A 16,200-nucleotide genomic window follows, 5' to 3' on the forward strand; every position below is an offset into this window, starting at 1 on the left:
TGTTTTTTGTTTTTGTTTTTTTTTTTTTTTTTTAATATTTTTTAGTTATCGGCAGACACAACATCTTTGTATGTGGTGCTGAGGATCGAACCCAGGCCGCACGCATGCCCGGCGAGCGCGCTACCACTTGAGCCACATCCCCAGCCCAAGAGATTAAGTTTTTAAGTGAACTAAAGTTAACTTATTTATGCTTGAGTCCTTTCTTTGCTATTTATTAACCCTAAGACCTTGGAAGAATCATTTAAGCATTCTAAGGCTAAATTTTTACTTCTAAAAGAAATGAAACCTGAGAGGGATGCTATTGTGATTAAATGCACTTGAATGGGTTGATAAATTGCAAACAACTACAAAAATATGAGTTATGTTGCCAAGCATCCCTCAGGTCACTTAGTGATCACAAAGAAGAAACATGTACTTTTACATCAGGTGGATTGGGCTGTCCCCTCCTTAAACCAGGTATCCAAATTAGCATCACTAACACACCAACCGTTTTAGAAGGTCCCTGGTGTGCTCCAGCATGAAATATACATCACAAATTAATGAAGTTTCCTTGCCAGAAATGTTGAAGTTGAATCTAATCAGACCTTTAGATCTAACCTCCAATTTACAGGGGTGGAAAAACCAGTTAGACATACCCCCAAGGAGACAATCAGTTAAATCAAGAATGTAAAGCATTCTATAAGACAACTGTTTTATAGAAGATAAGACATAAAGACTATGGATAATCAATATCAAACAAAAGAGTCAGGGGTCATTGTTCTGAATTACAAAAGAAGAACACCATCAAATGCTTCATTGGATTCTGGTTCTGCAAAAAATTACCTTTCTGATCCTGATGGGACATGGGAAAATTTGAAAATATATTTGTATTAGATGTTGCTAGGCAGTTCTTACATTTGCTCAGCATAATGGTACAGTAGATAGGAAAGCAAACATCAAAAATTTGGAAAAATTTGCTAAATATTTAGGAGTGAAGAATTATATTGTCTGCAATTTCCTTTGAAACGATTCAACAAAAAAAAAAAAAGAAAGAAAGAAAAAGGAAGTCACCCAAAACTAGTAATATGTATATATTTTAAAAGTATATATACATATATATGTATATGAGTATATACATATATTTAAAATGCATATACATGTACACACACACAAACACACACACACACACACACCCCTCTATCTATGGATCAAGCAACATGTAGATTCACCAATGCTAACAAATATGCTGCTCTAGATAACAAACGTGCCAACATGGTAAAATGTTGTTAAATCTAGGTGGCAAATATATGAATGTTTATTGTACTATTATTTCAACTTTTATTGTGTATTTGAAAATATTTTTAAAAGGTTTTAAAAGGCTAGTCATTACCCAACACTGCCTCTAGAACAGGATCCAGAATTCTCAGTCTGGCCAATGAACTCTTTGACAATCTAGTGCTACCCCTGCTTTCCAATCTTTTTGTTTTGGTCTTGATCTACTCCATGTTCCAGTTCAATCAATCCACCCACCTTTTTCCACATCTGCCCTATGCTTCCTTAGACTGGTGCCTTTGTATAGGCTTTCCCTCCATTCAGCACCCAACACAATGTTATCTGTCAACAGAGTCTCTTGTGATTCACATGGCTATAAGACATGTCCCTTCCTCAGGACTGATAGTGTTTCCTGTGATGTTAATTGCCTTAAATGTTTATGTTTCAGTCAGATCTACTCTATTGGAGGGTGAATTCCTCCAACATGTGATCTGTATCCATTTCATGTTTGGTTCACCCACCACAGTTAGGACACAGTCTGGTATATTCACACATTTAACAATATTTATTGCATGTGTATTACCATTCTTAGGCCTAAGCCACGTGCTGGGAACATAGTAGTAGATGTACTAATGGACTTTGCTTCCTCATAAGAAAAGGATTTTAGGGGTCTTCTCCCTGGCCTCCTCTTCTGCTCTGCTTCCTGGCTGCCATGAGCTGAGCAGCTTTCCTCCACCATGCCCTTCCACCATAACATTCTGCCTTGTCTCAGGCCCAGAGCAATGGAGCTCATTGAACATGGACTTAAGCCTCTGAAATAAATGAGCCAAAATAAATCTTTCCTCCTGTAAGTTGTTCTTGTCAGATATTTTGGTCAAATTGATGAAAAGCTGATTAACATATCCATCAACAAATATTGTCTCCCCCCACACACACATTAATGGACCTTAACAACAGTGACCATACTTGCATGCCAGAAATGCAGTTCAAATACACATGCCGGGGCTGGGGATGTGGCTCAAGTGGTAGCGCGCTCACCTGGCATGTGCGGGGCGCTGAGTTTGATCCTCAGCACCACATAAAAATAAAAAGATGTGTCCACCGAAAACTAAAAAATAAATATTAAAAAATTCTCTGAAAAAAAAATCCCCCCAAAAATACACATGCCAGGGGCTGGGATTGTAGCTCAGTCATGAGTCCTTGGGTTTGATGCCCAGCACCACTAAAGAAAGAAAGGGCTTTTAGAGACAGGTACTAAATAGAAGCATGAATGAATATGCACAGTATTTGAAGAAAGAAAATATGTTCAGTAATTACATACATATATACATGTATATTTTATGTTTATATACATAAAATGGAGGGTAACCAAGAATAGAATAACGTGTAACCCATCTCTTTAAAAAGACAGTCTCTTTTTTTTTCTGTTTTAACATTTTTATATAACATATCAAAGGGCAATATCAACTGCTTAAACAAGAGGAACATTAAGCCTAGCAGGGTGGTACATGCCTATAATCCCAGCTGCTTGAGAGACTGAGGCAGGAGGATCAAAAGTTCAAAGCCAGGGCTGGGGTTGTGACTCAGTGGTAGAGTGCTTGCCTAGCCTGTGTGAGGTACTGGGTTTGATTCTCAGCATTGCATATAAATAAGTAAAGGTCCATTAACAATTTAAAAATATGTTTTTTAAGAGTTCAAAGTCAGCCTAACAGTAAGACTCTATCTAAATAAAATACAAAATAAAAGGACTGGGGATGTGCCTCAGTGGTTAAGTGCCCCTGAGTTCAATCCTCCGTACAAGAAGGAGGAGGAGGAGGAGGAGGAGGAGGAGGAGGAGGAGGAGGAGATCATTAGTGTAAGATGTATGTATTTATAGAAGTTAAACATAAGACAACAGAAGTACAAACTTCTGGGAAAAATAGTTGCATGCATGGTACATATGTAGTTTTTCTTAAAAATATTTTCAATCTGTAGCTGGTTGAGTCCACAGATATGGAGTCCATGGCTATGGAAGGTTATTTATTGAACAGAGACTTTGAGTACTGGAGATTCACCCAGAGTTCATCCATAAACAAGATGCTAGAGAGTTTAAGCAAGCAAGAACTCAGCTGTGTATCCATCTGGTCCTGGGCTTTTTTTGGTTGGTAAGCTTCTGATGGCATCTTCTATTTCATCACTTGATATTGGTCTGTTTAAATTAGGTATATCTTCCTGATTCAATCTGGGCAAATCATAGGACTTAAGAAATTTGTCTATGCCTTCAATGTCTTCTGTTTTATTGGAGTATAAGTTTTTTTTTCTTGTATTTTATTTTATTTTTTTATTGTTGGTTGTTCAAAGAATTACATAGTTCTTGACATATCATATTTCACATTTTGATTCAAGTGGGTTATAAACTCTCATTTTTACCCCATATACAGATTGCAGAATCACATCAGTTACACTTCCATTGATTTACATATTGCCATACTAGTGTCTGTTGTATTCTGCTGCCTTTCCTATCCTCTACTATCCCCCCTCCCCTCCCCTCCCCTCCCCTCTTCTCTCTCTACCCCCTCTACTGTAATTCATTTCTCCCCCTTGTATTATTTTTCCCTTTCCCCTCACTTCCTCTTGTATGTAATTTTGTATAACCATGAGGGTCTCCTTCCATTTCCATGCAATTTCCCTTCCCTCTCGCTTTCCCTCCCACCTCTTATCCCTGTTTAATGTTAATCTTCTTCTCATGCTCTTCGTCCCTACTCTGTTCTTAGTTACTCCCCTTATATCAAAGAGGACATTTGGCATTTGTTTTTTAGGGATTGACTGGCTTCACTTAGCATAATCTGCTCTAATGCCATCCATTTCCCTCCAAATTCTATGATTTTGTCATTTTTTAATGCAGAGTAATACTCCATTGTGTATAGATGCCACATTTTTTTTATCCATTCATCTATTGAAGGGCATCTAGGTTGGTTCCACAGTCTTGCTATCGTGAATTGTGCTGCTATGAACATCGATGTAGCAGTGTCCCTGTAGCATGCTCTTTTTAGGTCTTTAGGGAATAGACCGAGAAGGGGAATAGCTGGGTCAAATGGTGGTTCCATTCCCAGCTTTCCAAGAAATCTCCATACTGCTTTCCAAATTGGCTGCACCAATTTGCAGTCCCACCAACAATGAGCAAGTGTACCCTTTTCCCCACATCCTCGCCAGCACTTGTTGTTGTTTGACTTCCTAATGGCTGCCAATCTTACTGGAGTGAGATGGTATCTTAGGGTGGTTTTGATTTGCATTTCTCTGACTGCTAGCGATGCTGAGCATTTTTTCATGTGCTTGTTGATTGATAGTATGTCCTCCTCTGAGAATTGTCTGTTCAGGTCCTTGGCCCATCTGTTGATTGGGTTATTTGTTATCTTATTGTCTAATTTTTTGAGTTCTTTGTATACTCTGGATATTAGGGCTCTATCTGAAGTGTGAGGAGTAAAGATTTGTTCCCAGGACGTAGGCTCCCTATTTACCTCTCTTATTGTTTCTTTTGCTGTGAAAAAACTTTTTAGTTTAATTAAGTCCCATTTGTTGATTCTAGTTATTAACTCTTGTGCTATGGGTGTCCTATTGAGGAATTTGGGGCCCAACCCCACAGTATGTAGATCGTAGCCAACTTTTTCTTCTATCAGACGCTGTGTCTCTGATTTGATATCAAGCTCCTTGATCCATTTTGAGTTAACTTTTGTGCATGGCGAGAGAAAGGGATTCAGTTTCATTTTGATGCATATGGATTTCCAGTTTTCCCAGCACCATTTGTTGAAGATGCTATCCTTACTCCATTGTACTGTTTTAGCCCCTTTATCAAATATAAGATAGTTGTAGTTTTGTGGATTGGTTTCTGTGCCTCTATTCTGTACCATTGGTCCACCCGCCTGTTTTGGTACCAGTACCATGCTGTTTTTGTCACTATTGCTCTGTAGTATAGTTTGAAGTCTGGTATTGCTATACCGCCTGATTCACACTTCCTGCTTAGCATTGTTTTTGCTATTCTGGGTCTTTTATTTTTCCATATGAATTTCATGATTGCTTTATCTATTTCTACAAGAAATGCCGTTGGGATTTTGATTGGCATTGCATTAAACCTATAGAGAACTTTTGGTAATATCGCCATTTTGATGATGTTAGTTCTGCCTATCCATGAACAGGGTATATTTTTCCATCTTCTAAGATCTTCTTCTATTTCTCTCTTTAGGGTTCTGTAGTTTTCATTGTATAAGTCTTTCACCTCTTTTGTTAGGTTGATTCCCAAGTATTTTATTTTTTTTGAGGATATTGTGAATGGAGTGTTTTTCCTCATTTCCATTTCAGAGGATTTGTCGCTGATATACAGGAATGACTTTGATTTATGCGTGTTGATGTTATATCCTGCCACTTTGCTAAATTCATTTATTAGCTCTAATAGTTTCTTCGTAGACCCTTTTGGATCTGCTAGGTATAGAATTATGTCATCTGCAAATAGTGATAATTTAAGTAAAAGACAGTCTCTTAAGGACAGAATGGAGATAGGCCCAGAGTGAAGGCCCAGGGGGGTGAAAGAGAGGCAGTCCACTGAGGTGGGACATCAGGCAAAAACCCTCCTAAGAAGTTTGGTTTTTATTCTCAGTGCAATGGGGAGCAATTGGAGATTTAGGCAAGTGACCCCAATTTTTGTATAAAATGATCACTGGTGGTTGTATGGAGTCACCAGAGTGGAGAGGAGGCTATAATTAAGAAGCTTCAGCCATCTTTCAGAAGAGAAGTACTGGTAACTAGATTGAATGTGAGATCTACAGAAATGGGAGATAAGCACATTCTGGATTAATATTGGAGATAGAACTGATAGAACTGAGTACATGATATTCAGTCAATGTCTAGTGAATGAAATAATGAAAAAATTTTAAAATGATGTGATTTTTCTCATGGAATCATTTTCTTCATCCTGTATCCAGTTAATAACCAAAACCTGGATGATCTTTTGTGTCCCCTTTTCTTTATTGGTCCAGGCACTTGTGTTTTATTCCTGTTTTTAAGCAAGTCTGTCTACAGTCCATCTTCCACAATTCTCCTCACAGAACAGCTGCCAGAGGGATCTTCCTAAAATAGTCTGTTTTTTACCCAAGTTCCTTGCTCAGTAATCCTCAACGGCACCCTTTCGTCTATAGGACAAAGTCCCAGTAACTTACTTTGCCATCTTAGGCTCTTCGCTACAAGATCATAACCTTCCTTCCTGTTCCATTTTTACCATTCTATTTAGTCCAGAATGGTTTACCTGCCAAATTCCAGTGCTTTGGACATTTCTGCTTTTCTGATTTTTTTTTGACATACCCATTTTTTTTAAGAGCAGTTTTAGAGTCACAGAAAAATCGAGCCCAAATTATCAAGTTTCCATGCATGGTCCCCAAACCCCTGCTATTTATAGCAGCAGTTTGTTAACATTGATGAACTTACAGTGAAACACAATTATCTAAAGCCCATAGTTTACATTAGGGTTCATCCTATTGGTTTTGACAATGTACGATAATATGTATGAACCATTATAATATCATTTGGAATAGTTTTATGGCTCTGCCTTTTCACTCTTCTTCCCCCTTACCCTTAGCAACTACCAATCCTTTTTCTTTCACCATAGTTTTTGCCTTTTTCATGAATGTCACATAGTTGGAATCACACAACATCTAACCTTTTCAGATTGACTTCTTTAAGTTAGTAATATGTATTTATGTTTCTACCATGTCTTTTCATGACTTGATAGTTCATTTCTTTTTAGTGCTGAATAACATTCCATAATTTGGATGTACCACAGTTTATTCATTAACCAACTGAAGTATATTTTGGCTGCTTCTGGGTTTTAGGAATTATGAATAAAGCTATAAATATCTGTGTGCAGATTTTGGAAACATGTGGACCCTTTCCAACTCATTTGGGTAAACTTTCAACCCTACTTGTCATGTTCTCCATGTTGCTACTGAGCCCATGATCCAACATTTGAGTTTGCTGAGTGTGTGAAGATTTGTTAATAGTGCAGATCGTACGAAGGTAACATTGGTAGACATTCAGCTGTCTTGTTTTACCCTTACTTCATTTGTATAAGCAATAAAAACATTCTTGCTGGAAAAGATAATTTGTTGTTTTGAGGGATAGCAGGAATCTCTCAACTGAATAGGAAGAAATTTGAGTTTGTCTTAGGTCAGAACTTTCCTGGTGAGTGCTCTCAGGAGCAACGTTCCTGTGTCAGCAAAGGAAAGAGGATGGGTCAAGAGAAGTAGGACTGAGATGCACTAGCAAGAGGTCTAGGGAGGCCTGGGGAGGTCTGGAGTTGGATAAGCTGATACAGGTGTCCAGTCTTGAGGGAAGAGAGGGTTTAGCACTTAGCCTGTGGATTTTCCTGAGAAGGCAATTCCCAGAGGGAGAGGCTCAGCTGTGAGCCATCAGCCAACACTTTCAGCAGCTGAGGTTTGAGCACCTGGTTCTAAAGGGATCTTGGTGACAGAGTATTCACTGTAGTATAAACCATTTTTTTTCTCCTAGGTCAGGACTCCTGTGGTTCCTGTAACCTAAGAGAAAGCAGCAGCAGGCTGAACATCTGGTACATACTATGTACATCTGGTGTATACCACTATACTTGGTGGTGAGCCTGTCATCACGTTGCCCAGAGATCACCGAAGCTAGTGTCATTCATTGCTTTCCCTAAATGATTCTTTTTAAAGAAGGGTACGGGGATTAAACCCAGTCCTTTTTATTTTTATTTATTTATTTATTTATTTTAAAGATAGAGTGAGAGAGAGAGGGGGAGAGAGAGAGAATTTTAATATTTATTTTTATTTTTTAGTTTTTGGCGGACACAACATCTTTGTTTGTATGTGGTGCTGAGGATCGAACCCGGGCCGCACGCATGCCAGGCGCTTGAGCCACATCTCCAGCCCCCAGTCCTTTTAATTTTGAGACAGGGTCTCCACTAAATGGCTGATGCTGGTTTGGAACTTAAAATTCTCCTATTTCAGTCTCCTCAGTCACTGGGATTACAGGCATGTGCCATGCGTCTGTCCCCTAAACAATTCTTTTTTTTTTTTTAGAGAGAATTTTTTTTTTTAATATTTATTTTTTAGTTCTCAGCGGACACAACATCTTTGTTGGTATGTGGTGCTGAGGATCGAACCCGGGCCACACGCATGCCAGAGCGCGCTATCACTTGGGCCACATCCCCAGCCCCCTAAACAATTCTTAAAGCCTGCTATTTATAGATACTGTATTAAAGAATGGAAAAGAGCTTGAAAGATGAAATTATCTTTGTGGTCATCAAATAGTGGTCTTCCTGGTTTCCTTTGCTTGTTAAGCTTTTTCTGGAACAAGGGCTAAATCCCAGCCCTTTGATCTTCCTCTTTTGTTTGTGCAACAGAATGATGAAATTCACTGAATCGAGAAGATACAAAAGTGAGTGTATCAGAACTGGTTCTTTAACAAAGTCTCAAAAGAGGTCATTTAAACCTCTCTTTTAGGATTTTTAGGGGAACAGTCACTCTTAGAGGACAAGTGCCATAGTCTATGTAGATTTTGCGTACAGTCCCACAGGGAGTCATTATTAACTTTAAAAGGGAGCGCTTCATACTGACCAGGAAAATCACCTCTCTGACTCCCTGGCAGAAAAAGCTATTAACCTATTTCTGCAGTATAGTAATCAATTATACCATCTCGGGATCTCTACCACCTGGGGTCAGATACTGTTTTTTTTTTTTTTTTTTGCCAAGTGAATGCAACCTTGGGTCATTTACTTAATTTCTCACTGACTTCCTTATAATTATATTAATAGCAACTATTTTTCAAGGTTTTGGGGAAAAATAAACGAAAATGCATGACATGTGCCTGGCATGTAGTACTGAATGCCAACTGTAATTATTATTTATGCAAGACTATCTTCATAGCCCACTATGAAGTTATATAATAGCTAATATAAGTGGGGCCCACATGTGCTCCTTGATGAGATTAGACATGCCATAGAAAAACCTGGAAACACTTGGACTTTATATGAGGTAGAAATAAATTGATAAAGTAAAGGGACGCTAGCTTTTACTGAGTGTTAAACACTTTCAAATGTCATATCATTTTGCTTATTTTTTTGTCACAGTCCCAGTTGTTCTCTTTCACAGAAGGGACGGCTGACACTCGAATGTGTAAAGGCAGAGCCACCATTCAAACACAGATATAACCAGGCTATCACCATACTCCCTCATGTCTTGAAATCTTTTTTCTTTTAATAACAGAAATTATTCAAATAGTTAAATGAGGTGTCAAGATGTCAATAACCAAAAACAAAGGTAACCTTTTGTAAAGTGTCCATCTACTCAAAATTTAAATATAAAAATACATTTTTTTAATTTTGAAAAAAAAATCATTTTAAAAATTGAAATATTTGGTTTTAATTTTAATAACAAAATGATTTGTTTTTTATATATTTTTTAAAATCTCTAGCCTACCCCTGTTTCATTACCCCTCCAGGTTGATCCTGATACTTTGCCACCCTCAGGCGACACAAACCCTCATTTCACATCATAAAATCCTGCTTTGCACTTCAGAGAAAATGGAGGGCCATGGGAAAGGAAGTCTTTAAAATGTGTAATGGTTAAAAAAGTATATTGAGGGCTCATGTTGTAGCTCAGTGGCAGAGTGTTTGCCTAGCATGTATGAGGCACTGGGTTCAATCCTCAGCACCACATTAAAATTATTAAGTAAAATAAAGGCATGATGTCCATATACAACTACAAAAAAAAATTTTTTTAAAGTATATTGAAAATTGTTTTTCCAAGTACCATTTGATGAATTCTACCACAAACTGACTGGAAAAATCCTTTGTAATAACTATCGTTAGGCTTATTTGCAAGCAACCAAGGCCCAATTTACATTGGCTTAATCTTACATTGAGTTTATCCTCACACATAAGAAAGACAGGGGTAGGCAGCTCAGGGTTGGCATGGCACTCCCTGAAGCCTTCAGACACAGGCTTCTTTCGTAGTGTGTATTCTTTTTGTTGTTGGGGTTATTTTTTGCCTCAAGGTGACTGCAAGAGCCTAAGTTACTACAGCTGCATTCTAGGCAGCAAGAAAAAAGGGAGAAGACAAAGGTAGTGGCTCCCTGTTAAGGAGCATTTTTGAAAGTCTCACAGTCTTCTTGAAGGTCTTCTTGCTGTTAGATGGAGAAGTAATGGAAAATAATTGTGATTCAGGTTTTCTTTTTCTGCCACTTACTTGGAGAAATCATGTCCATGTTCTCTTCTCCTCCTTCCTTTGAATAGAAACCATTTAAAAAGAGTTAAAAGTACTCAGAAATGTAAATATATAAAATAAAAATTCTTCATAATTTTACCTTCCAGCAGTAACCATTGTTAACAGTTTGGTACATATTATTCTACTACTTTGCAGATTTTTAGGAATCATTAAAAATATTTGGTGATGTAATATTTGAAATAGTTAATATGTTAGAGCTGCTATAAAAACCACAGACTGGGTGGAATTTTTTTTTCTTCTTACAATTCTGGAGACTAGAAGTCCAAGATCAGGCATAGGCTGGGTTAATTTCTTCTGAGGTCTCTCTCCTTGGCTTTCAGACAATCATCGGAGTCTTCATATGGTTTTCTACCCCTTGCTCTGTGCTTGTCTATGTCCTAATCTTTTATTATAAGGGTAAGTCCTTGGACTAGGGCCCACCATACTGACATTATTTTAAAGACTCCATCTTCAAATAGTCATATTCTGAAATACTGGGGTTTAGAACTGCAGAGTTTGGGAGCGATACAATTCAATCCATATCATACACAGAATAAAAATAAAAAAATAAACTAGTACTAATCCACAATTCAGCATTTTGTAAGAAATACAAAATGATGGGTTTCTTCCTAAACATTGCAAAGATAACTGCTGTCCCACATCTATTTTCAAAAAACTATTCCCTCACTCACTTTGCTTTTTTTTTTTTTTGGTACTGGAGATTGAACCCAGAGGTGATTTACCACAGAGCCACATTCAGTTTTTTAAAATTTTGAGACAGGGTCTCATTGACTTGCTTAGGGGCTCACTAAATTGTTGAGGCTGGCCTCAAACTTGTGATTCTCCTGCCTCAGCCTCCTGAATCGCTGGGATTACAGGCCTATGCCACTGTGCCTAGCTTTACTTTGCCTTTTGAAGTCCAGGTGTCCACTTTCTGCAGACAAAAGCTTAGTGTCAGGTTCTCTGGTAAGTGCCCCTGCTCTGGTTTGGATGTATGTGATTGTTGCCACCAAAACATGTGTTGACATTTAATTGCCAATGTAATAGTATTGAGAGGCAGTGGGAATTTTAAGAGGTAATTAGGTCATGGGGGCTCCACCTTCATGAAAGAATTAAAGTACCTGTGAAAGTGGGTTAGATATCATGAGAGTGTGTTATTATAAAGTGGGTCAGTTCCTTTGTCCCCTTTCTTCTGCATGTCCCCACTTCCTCTAACACGCTTCCTCCATGCATGGATCAGCACGTGGCTCTTGCCAGAAGCTAAGCAGATGCTGATGCCACACTCTTGTGCTTCTAGAACTGTGGACTAAGTGAAATCTCTTTTCTTTAGAGATGACCCAGCCTCTGGCATTGTTACAGCAACAGAAAGTGGACAAAGCCCCCTTCTCTTGTCTAGTTTCACTTCGTACAGCATTGTAATTCTTGGGGGTACCAGGGATTGAATTCAGGGGCACTCGAACACTGAGCCACATCCCCAGCCCTATTTTGTATTTTAATTAGAGACAGGGTCTCACTGACTTGCTCAGTGCCTCACTTTTGCTGAGGCTGGGTTTGAAATCTCGATCTTCCTGCCTCAGCCTCCTGAGCCACTGGCATTACAGGTGTGAGCCACCATGCCCAGCAGCAGCATTGTAAATTTTTTAATTTATTTTTTTAACATTTAAAAAATGTTACATATGACCAGCATTGTAATTTTCAAAGGCATAAATGATTGTTTTATATTATTTTTTTCATATCAATTCTGCAAAGGCTTCCCTTTGCAATGAGAACAAATCCTTCCCAGGTTCTGTGTGGCCAGTCTCTGCTAACTTTCTGATTCCCATCAGTCCCGGTCCCACTCCCTTTACTCCAGTGACACTGACCTTGGGTGATTCCTTGAATTCCTCAGACTCACTCACCTCCTTTCATGTGGCTATCTTCTCATTATTCTACTTGAATGTCACCCACTTGTTCAGGCACCCCTGGCTATTCTGTCTAAAGTGCAAATCCTCCCCATTACCCTCTTTTGTTCTCCTTTTAACACTTATCACTCTAAGTATCATATTCAGGACACAAGCTACACCATAACAGGAGTTTAATTTCTGTTTGTCACCACTGTTCCTAGTGTAATGTGGGACTTACAAGAGCTTGTCTGACTTATGCTATCAAATTGTTTCTAACCTAGGGGTGATGTGATAAAATGAATAACAATGTATTTTGAAATTGGCCTTATGTAACAATGGGTCTTAATTATATCAAGGTCTGATTTGAGTAAGCATTTTAAATTCTGTTTCTTAATAGCACAACTGCCAGACATTGTTGGTTGTCAGCTAGGCGTTGATACTATACTGGGTTTGGGCAAAGAGCTATGAACAAGATAGTTTCTGCATTTGTGAGCTCACATATTAATACAGTAAATTAATGGATGAGCCAATCAACTGTGACTGAATATGTCGAATAAAAAATGCATTTCAAAACAATGGGAAGGAGGAAGAATGGAAGCGAGGAGTGCCATGTTTCTTCTTTCAGAATGTTTAAACCAAAAAAAAAAAAAAAAAAAACAAACCCAAAAAAAACTATACAGATGTTTGACAGCTGCATCTTTGTGATTCTGATGCTTCCATACTGCAGTTGGTCCCAATAATTACAATCTGAATTATCCCTTTCTGACATTCCCAAGAGGCAATTGCTTAATTTGCTTACTGAAAGTCAAGACATTAAAATCCAATCAGGAATGATTACAGATGTGACCTTAAAGCCTTGTAACTTTTTAGCTACTCCAATACAAAGCATGAGTCTAGGACAGGAGGCTTCTTAGCGTAAGGACACTAGATAAGGAGCTTAAAATTCAGAGTTTAAATCCCAGTTTTAGCTCTCACTGACTGGGAGGTCTGGCTGATCCATTTTGGTACAGTGGGCATCACAGATGCCTATTTCAAAAAGATTATGAGCCGGGTGTGGTGGCTCACGCCTGTAATCCCAGCAGTTCAGGAGGCTGAGGCAGGAGAATTTTGAGTTCATAGCCAGGCTCAGCGAAAGAGAGGTGCTAAGCAACTCAGTGAGACCCTGTCTGTACATAAAATACACAATAGGGCTGGGGATGTGGCTTATTGGTCTAGTGCCCCTTGAGTTCAATCCCCCATTACCTCTGCCTCCCCCCAAAAAAGGTTACAGAGAGGATCAAAGTAGAAAATGAACATGTGTTCTTTATATGTTATAACTATGTAGAAATGTAAGGTGATTTTTGTGGCCTCATTTTTCTTCAGTGTTGGATGAACAACGATAATTGACCATTGAAGACTGAATCCTATTAACTGATGATCAGGTAAATAAATTATGGCACAATGGAACACAGCAGAACACTACACAACCATCAAAAGAACAGGATAGCTCACTAATTCTGGACACAAAGATGCATGATGTATTAAGGAAAAAAAGGTAAAAATATAGTTCTATCTTCATATACACACAAAGAAATCACTTGCAGACACTAAACTGTTGGCAGTTTTTTTTTTTTTAAGGGGATGGAATTTGAGATACTTACTCTTTGTTGGTTATATGCAGATTTCTTTCTTATGCTTTAGGTTGGTACAATCTAAGCAATTTAAGAGATTTTATATTCACAACTGGCAAAGTAAACCTAGCTCCCCTCTAGATAATTTTCAGATCTCAAGTCTGACTTTGGTTAATATTGCTTTGGAGAATGAGCTTAGCTAAATTGGGAGCCTGAAGAGGAACAATGAATAATTAGGAGTTCTCAGAACAGCCTAAAGCATTTGCAAAGTAAAAAGCAGAGGATGCCATAAGACCTGCAGTCTAGCCACATCTGTGCCTCTAGTGCAAGAGATGGTCAAAATAATACTATATAGTGATTTTAAGATACTGAATCTGTAAAGACTTATTTCCTAAAAACCCACATTCTTAGGGATCACAAAATTAATCTATTTAAGCATATCTGGGAGAAAAGCACAAGACACTCCTGCCACCCCCCCGCCCCAAGGCTATTCAATTTACAAGTCATGTCTTGCCTTTCCTAATACTTAGCAGGGCAAGTTGGGTGATTCAGCACCTACAGTTTGGGAAAAAAATGTACAACTTAATGTAAATATGGTATCATACTGGGAAAAATAACTTGGATTTATAAAAATGATGTATCCTTTTAAACATTTGCAATGAAATAACTGCCTACATCTCAGGATAAGCTAACTGTTGTGCTTTCAGATGACTTCTCCAGACTCTTAGCATTCAATAGTTACAGAGTCAAATGCAATGTCTCTGAAGTTAAGCACCTCTAGACACTTCTGCCTTGCTAGATTTTTCTCACTAGAAATAGATGACTACTATTTATAGCAGTTTTGAGAATAATCCCCTTTTATGGTTATAATACAATACTTGCTCAACTGAAGGCAAATTCAGAAAATATGGAAAAGCCTTAACAATCACCTAACCAGGAAACCCTCCACAGCCCCTCCCTTTATGAGCAATCATTGCTATTGGTCATCTTTGATTGTATTTTTTTCCTACATATTTTTTTTCTCCAGATTGTCATGTACACACATAGAACCTATTTTTTACTTAACATGATATTCTTAGTATATTTCTCAAAATTCTTTGAAAACAATTTTTCCTTAAAAATATGTTTTCTAAGATAAATGCATTGGGCTGGGGATGTGGCTCAAGCGGTAGCGCGCTCGCCTGGCATGCGTGCGGCCCGGGTTCGATCCTCAGCACCACATACCAACAAAGATGTTGTGTCCGCCGAGAACTGAAAAATAAATATCAAAAAAATTCTCTCTCTCTCTCCTCTCTCACTCTCTTTAAAAAAAAAAATAAGATAAATGCATTTTCTTGGTAGAAAATTTGGAAATTACTGTAAAGCAAATTCCTATTAATGCCACCTTCTGGAGATAGACATCAGCTAACTGCCTTTTCCCATCTCCTTTAAAGAGATTAATTTCAGGATATAATATGGTGAGTGTTGAGGGAATACCAACCATGAGGGCAGCTAAATGCCAAACCGCAGTCTCCAAAAAGTTAAGCAAGATGCTGTTTAGAGATAGATGGTCTGGAGAAGATTAACTACAGTGAATCTACTAAGTCATGATTCTGTTATGTAGTTAAAATAGATGGACAGCATTTTGACTGCAAGCATCCTAGGTTTTTGAAGGAAAGTTATCATATGCTTGGGAGGCTGAGGTAGGACTGCAAGTTCAAAGCCAGCCTCAGCAACTTAGCAAGGCCCTAAGCAACTCAACAAGACCCTGTCTCTAAATAACACAAAATTGAGCTGGGGATGTGACTCAGTGGTTAAATGCCTCTGGGTTTAATCCTTAGTGCCAAAATCAAACAAAAAAGATATTTAAAGCAGTGTGCAGAGGCATTTATCTCTAATCCCAGTGATTTGGGAGGCTGAGGAAGGAGGATAGTAAGTTTGAGGCCAGGCTTGGAAACTTAGACACTGTCTCAAAACAAAACAAAAAATAAAAAGGTCTGGGGATGTAGTTCAGTGCTAGAGTCCCATGGGTTCAGTATCTAGTACTGGGAGTGGGGGAAATCTGTTTCCCTTACAACAAAAGAGACAAAAACACTACGTAATAATATTTTTACAGTTCCCCCACATCAAGCAATTTGCCAGTGTATCTATATATGCTAGAAACACATCAAAAATCCATTCAGAAATAACAAAAAAGTACAGATTTAGGCACAG

The sequence above is a fragment of the Spermophilus citellus genome (genome assembly GCF_964194105.1).
Source record: "Spermophilus citellus genome assembly, chromosome: 2".
Classification (NCBI taxonomy): Eukaryota; Metazoa; Chordata; class Mammalia; order Rodentia; family Sciuridae; genus Spermophilus; species Spermophilus citellus.